General features: G+C 28.6%; 1 long non-coding RNA gene across 1 annotated transcript; it reads right to left on the bottom strand.

Moving 5' to 3' along the window:
- Nucleotides 1-1,004: 1,004 nt before the first annotated feature.
- On the bottom strand, nucleotides 1,005-2,511 carry LOC134266576 (uncharacterized). Its single transcript, XR_009991996.1, has 3 exons — nucleotides 2,397-2,511; nucleotides 1,256-1,378; nucleotides 1,005-1,142 (listed from the first exon to the last, which is right to left on the bottom strand). It is a non-coding gene; the product is annotated as an uncharacterized LOC134266576 (long non-coding RNA).
- Between the last annotated feature and the right edge of the window lie 4,575 nt (nucleotides 2,512-7,086).

The following is a 7,086-nucleotide window of genomic DNA, read 5'->3' as shown; positions in this document are numbered from 1 at the left end:
GAAAAATATCATTAAGTTGTTCTTCATATCCATATTTAGATTAGAAAGATAAGGAGAATTTAACAACAGAGAAGGATGAATTGCTAAAGCATGTCATAATAATTGAGGGTGTAGGCTTAAACCCGTAAAGAACGTGTGAAAACAGTGTTGTAATACATTAAAAAGAAAATGGCTAGTTTTCGTTAACATTTATCGCCTATATAAACACAGGAAGTAACATAACATTAAACTTTCAATAAATGTAATTTTTTGATACACTTTAGTTACAAAAGATTCAAAAATCAAAATTGAATTCGAAAGTAAACCATACATTAAAAGAATAATTACTATTATCCACCCAGAAGAGGCAATTAAAGCACAAAATTATCTGATAAGAAAATGATTAAAACAAATTAATATCGCATAGCTGCAATTTCCATAGAAATGCGCCACTACTAGCAAAACAAATTCTGCATCCTTAGAAGAAGACATCATTTATAAACTAATGCATGAAAAAGAGAAAGCAATGAATATTTTCTTTAACTCGACATTGATATACATTGAATACGTATCATCAGTTATCAATAGTTCCTTTCACTTAAATGTCAACTCGATATTTGCCAGTAATCTTGAGATCACAAAGAGTCTACCACATATGTTTCATATTTTGATATCTTCCTTAGAAAAGACATTGATGGTTACCTACCACTGTAACAAGCAAATATTATAATAAACATGACAGTAATAACTGTTCTATTGTCAACTTCCCTTACATGTATATAGCATTATGCATTATAAGCTACATATGGGGTGAATGTCACTCAATTAAAAAAAAGCAGTTTCTTAAACGAGAACAGTAATACTTTTGTTTTAAGTCTACATTTCATAAGGTCAACACAATAACATCAGGAAATACAACATATCAATAAGACATCTTCTGACAGACCTTTTCCATGCTTATTATTATACCATTATTCACACACTGAATTGTCTACATATTATTTTATCTTTTTGCCCGATCCTGATAAAAATTACATGGGATCATTAACAGAAGATGCTTACTTCTCAGTTGTACTTGATCACGCATCTCTTTCCTCTTATATTTGAAATCTCCCAATTTCTTTTGATACAATGGACGTTTTACCTTGATAACAATTTGTAATCTATTGTCTTTAACCAATGTAGAAATATTCAATAGATATTATAGAAATTCTCGTATCTTTTTTATAAAATAAAACAGACGAAAAAATAAATAGAAGGTATATGAACGGATTACATGTGAGTCTTTGATTACATACATTGTAATTTCCATACATGAATAAATGATGTTTCCTTTTGTGTCTTTTTAAAAGAAAAAATGTTATTTACACTTCCATTTTCTCAGTGTTATATTTTCGTTCTGTTCAATAAAGAAAAACGTCATTAAATTTCAATAAATTACTATTAATTTGTTCTGGTCGTCATACATTTTATCAAGGTATGAATTTTAAATAAACAAATAAGGATATTTTTTTAATAAAATGATTTATTTTTAAACAATACACAAACTAAAGTAAGCAATATAATGTCAATAAAAATTTAAACAATGCACGTTGTCGCGAATTAGTAGAACCCGTGACTTCCAATACATGTGTCACGACCACCATGCTTTTAATTTTCAATACTTTGTTTTTCCTGACATGTAAGTACAATGTACGAAATATAATTAACGACGTTGTATGCAAGATAAAAAGAAAATTTCTATATCTGCACCTTTATCAGTTTAATGTAATTTGTGATTACTTCCTTATCCTAAAAATTTTAAGTAAAATATTGAGATAGAACGTTCTTAAGGCCCAATATCAATATAAGCAATGCAAATTAAAGGCAAAGCAAACTCTTGTCCCCAAAAACACCAGATCTAGGGGCGTTATCGGTTGTTACATGTATTGAGGAGTAGGTATTCCTTGTTGACAGGTCACACCTTCCGCTGACTTGTCATGAACAAGTAAACGGTGAATTCCGTTTCGGTTTCAGTTTGAAAATAATGGCAAAGTAGTTAATTTGAAATATCCAAGTCAGCATTTGACTCAGTTGCATGTAATTGATAAGGACATTTAATCTACCATAAAACTTGCAAAATGATGAATATAATCGAGACTGTTGATGTCCTTCTTTCATTGTAAAAGACGCATTCTAACTGAATGCATTGTACGTTTTAACATTCAGTTTCTTTGTCAGATTGTGCAGGTTTCTTTCTTTTTCAAAGATACATTTATTTTCATGCTTTGTTGTAAATTACAATCTTCTCGTTTTATTGAATACTCAAATATTGACCATCGATGCATGGCTTTCCAATTGATTGATACAAAAATATATCATTAACATATATATTGGTACAAAAATATCTCATAAACATATCTTTTTGTTATTCTTACTTTGGCTGTTTGGTATACAAGCATATTTGAAGAAGCCTTTGTAGTTGTCATCTTATCCTCTCTTTTGTTTTGTTTTACATGGGACCAACTCGGGTTACAATGCATATACCTTCCTAAACAAGTAATTGAAGAATAAGCTTAAAAGAGCAAGATTCACTTTATGCATAAACACATTAACTAACTCCCTATGCCCCATTTTCAACATCATTACAATGTAGAGACTTAATGCTTTAACTTTTTTTAAATGTTTCCAATAAGAATCCAGGTATTGTTTAATAGGATGTAGGAAAGTACATGGGTCTTCAATTTTTCTTAAAAGGGGAAATTGAGTGTTTTAAGCTTAGAATTAAGCTTAGAATTAAATATTAGCAAACCCCTCAATCCAAAACAAGTAAAACTTGTTTTACAATGCTCATGATCAGAAGCATTTCTTTTATTATCGAAATTCATATTTTGGATTACAGATTGTGCTTTCACTTGGAATACTGAAAATCATCTTAATGTCTTGGCCGTATTTGTAGAGATATTCAGGATTTAGGAAAATGACAAAATTTGTGACGTCATAATGTATTCACTAACGAGAAAATTCTGTCATTTATTATAAACATTTAGTCACCATGCTTCCAAGTGATAATAAATGCATTGTCAACTTAAACAGTTCATTTTTGTTTTAATAAAGGCATTCACAGGGCCAACAACAAGGCTCTTAGTGAACCTTGCTCTTTTTCACTTGATAAAGCATTTCTCCGACCCAACTGATATTTTGTCTTTGTACATTTTACAAATTTATATGCTGTAAATTCACTGTCATATTTTATTTTATCAGAAATATCATCTGAGAGCCAATAGATCAAATGTATTTCAATATTATTTGATTTCTTTAAGCATGTTTAAAGATTAAAATACAATTATCCATACATTTGAAATAGAAATAAAATCTTGAATTGGGGGGAAATTATACTTATATAGGTTTCTTCTTTTTTCAATTTGCAAAAAAAGATTAGCTTAGTTTTCATTTCTGTGCTTTCCTTAAGATTTATGCATGGTCTCAAAGCATAAAAAGACAGGCTCCTAAAATAGTGGTAACCTTATTATTTTTCTTTATCTATAAACAAAAGTTTTGTTTGAATGTTTCGAAATTTAACTGATATATGAATTCAAAGGTAATATGTAACACAAAATGCAAGATGGTTGATTATCTACTTTAAGGTATTTAGACCATTTTGAAAGAGCTGAAAACGCTGTCAACAATTAGTTAACCAAGACAAATTCCAAGATACATTTTTATTACAAAAGAGAGTCTGTCAAAAATGTCCAACAAATATTCATTTGCAAACATATTATGATATATTTAAAGAAACAGAGATAACAGTGTGCAAATACAGATAACAGATGTTTGAAATTACTTCAGTATTGTGAGTTTATTTATCATATGTTTATACGTACACCCTCAATTTAAATATATTAATAATCATATAAAATCATGATAAGTACTGTAATCCCTGTCCACCTATCAGTACCAGGGATAGGATAATGGTAATGTGTAATGTAATTGACTGTAATTAATGACACATTTTGATGTTATTGAAAGTACTGTGTAATTGATCAAATTTTAATAACATTTAATTGTGAATAATCTTTACGAAAAGGCTTGTTATTTACAATTTTTTTTTTCAATTAATTCAATATCACAAATAAATAATAATAAAAAAAAGCTCTACTCCCTACCCATCCCATTGCATACTATGTAATAAAGATTTAAGGATTTTCGAACAAATTCTATCGATGGTTACTTTTTGAGAGAATATTAATTAAGTCCCCTTTTTACTTTGTAAATTTCTGATTCCTCAAAACATTTTCTTTAAAATTATTAGTCATCAAATACTCTGTGTTTGATTTACATTTACATTTTTGGGCAAGTATTATAACTAATTCATAAATTTCCTATGTAACTGACTCCATCCCTGATTCAGTATTCATAAATAAATTAGGTACCAAAAATTGAATGACAAATAAAATCCGCAAATTCATATCCCATGCATTATTGAATTGCAACTAATGCCAAACTGAATGACAAATAAAATCCGCAAAGTCATATACCATGCATTATTGAATTACAACTAATGCCAAACTGAAAGTAGAAATTTAATTTTAATAAATTAAATTCTAAAAATCTACTAGTAAAAAGCATCACTTTTTAAAAGGAGCATCATCATTTCAAAAAACTATATCCAATTAATGTTATTTGTTTTTGTTCTCTCACATGTCTGTTGTATTATCTGAGGATACATGAGGTATTGATGAATAAGTAGTGAAACCAATTTAATCAGGAAATGTCTACCGCAGCCCTGCTTTCATTTTCTGCTTACATGTTTCACATCATATGTACAGTAATGTGTTTGGGTAAGTACAATTTATTTCAAAAAAAAACTTTAAAAAGGATTCAGAGTGAAATACTATTCATACTTCAGTCATTTTTTGAATAATCTTAATAGCCTCATGATTAAATGAATATTAGTCTTGCATAAAATGCATAGAGTGGACAAAACCTATTTGAACATAATTTTCTTGAAAAAGTGTTAATTTATGTACCACTTCATCCATTTTAATCATTTGCCACATGTTAATTTTATTATAATAATTATAAAATGAAATATGTTATAGCTTATGTGTACTTAAATTGAATAATAATTGTTTTATAATGTAATTTACTTATTAAACCATTAATAACTCTTACTGTCCTGCTATTAAACACAAAAGTTAAAGAGAAGCAAAGTATTGAAAGCACTTGGAGGTGACAGGTAACAACCTGAATTTAATTTGATATATATTATTCACAAGATATGATTAAATCCGAGTTTATATTACATGTCTATGAAATAAAACTTTCAACGTCAGTATACACCAATGAACATTAAAGTTCAAATTCCTATTTGGCTTAATTTCATGATGGAAGAAATAGCAACACGAGTGTGGAAGTTAACAATTTTTGGATATTTTTTTTTATTTAAAAATTGGCTTTTAGGCAAGTGTTAGCCTGGGTGGAAATTAATGTTATTAAACGAAAAGGATTTTCGTCATAAAATACTGCATAATGATACCCTTGAATGGAATATAGATACATGCATGTATTGTTTATGTTTACGTATTACAAGATTTAGATGATTAATGATAACTTCACACAACACTGAACACAGGCGAACAATGGGATTTCTTTCTGTCGTTTATTTTCTAACTTGTTACTAATAAAACCAGTGCAGATGAGTTTATTTTACATATCACATATAATTATATTACTTACAAGGTACACACGCTGTAACTTATCCTAAAAGATATATTGCATGAGATTAATTGCATTGATTGTACGGGCCATTATAGATGTATTTTTTATATTTCTTAGAGTATGTATATAAAACAATTCTACAATCTAAAATATTTAGAATACTTTTAAGAATGCATCAAGCACGGTAAGAAATATTGCAATGGAACATTCTAATACAATTTAAATTACTAAACGATAATTTTGAAGGGTATAAACTGCAAAGATCACGACCACAAACGGTGATCATGCTTAAAATAACAATTAAGCAAGACTAATTGAAATCGAAGCCAATATGTACCCTTAAAAAATGGATCAGGTGCTATGAACGAATAAGTATTCCCGGTCAATAGTAATGCGGATAATCTGGATAATCGCATAACAATTAAATTTTACAATAATGGCCTAACAGTTTGTATGAAAAATAAATTACATTTGAAAAGTGCAGTGTAACGACCACGGAAATGGCAAAACTACTTCATGAAATTTATTGGAGATTGTTGATGTTCTTGTTTCAAAAAGTTGGAGGTAGACTCCTGTTTGGAAATAGTTCGTAGGTAGAACATGCATTTAACGAGGTTCGCTCCTGAGCTTTGATAAGATTTTTATCTTTACCTACATTTCAAACATTCTGCATAATGTTTCAATTCTGGCAATAAATGTGGATTCTACAATATCAGTTTAACTATATTCAGTTAAAATTCCATGATTAAATTCCATACCAAAAGCATTATGTGTGGAACTATATTTTGTGACGGAAGGCTTTTTTTAGAAGAGAATGATAAATCTTTTTCTCTTTTGAAGTATTTAAAGTATGTTAGTTTTGGATTCCTGCAGTCTGCCCACACAATTTTTTTGTGCAGTGGACTGTTTTTTACTGGTCCTAAATTATATATCAAATGAACTGTCATGATTCTCTCATCATTTTTTATAAATATAAAGCAAATGTGTTTTTAAAAAAAGAAAAAAAAATAATTCAAGCTTAAAATTAGTACTGTTTTAGTAATATCTTAAATTTACATCACAGATCCTCACTTTTAATTTTCTTTTCTGAATATATACGATATTTTTAACCACTCTTCTTTAAATTAAGTAAATTGAAATTACTTTCAAATGATTTTTCTGCTTGTTAGATATTTAATGCTACAAAAATGAGAATGTTTGAGTGGAAAATGTCAAATAATTGAACATGCGGAGTAATTTTAATGTGGCAAATTAAGATGAAATAAGACTTTGTTTGCTCCCATAATTTATTTGAAAACAAAAAAAAATAATGGAGGAAAAATTGATTTATGTGAAAGACCTTCTACAGTGCAGCAAGATGAAACTAAATGCTCTGTGGCGCCAAAAGAAGAGCATTGACCCCTATTT

The sequence above is a fragment of the Saccostrea cucullata genome, unplaced genomic scaffold (genome assembly GCF_032062105.1).
Source record: "Saccostrea cucullata isolate Sc308-1 unplaced genomic scaffold, CSIRO_AGI_Scuc_v1 ctg1139, whole genome shotgun sequence".
Taxonomy (NCBI): domain Eukaryota; kingdom Metazoa; phylum Mollusca; class Bivalvia; order Ostreida; family Ostreidae; genus Saccostrea; species Saccostrea cuccullata.
This window is presented reverse-complemented; position numbering and strand designations above follow the sequence as displayed.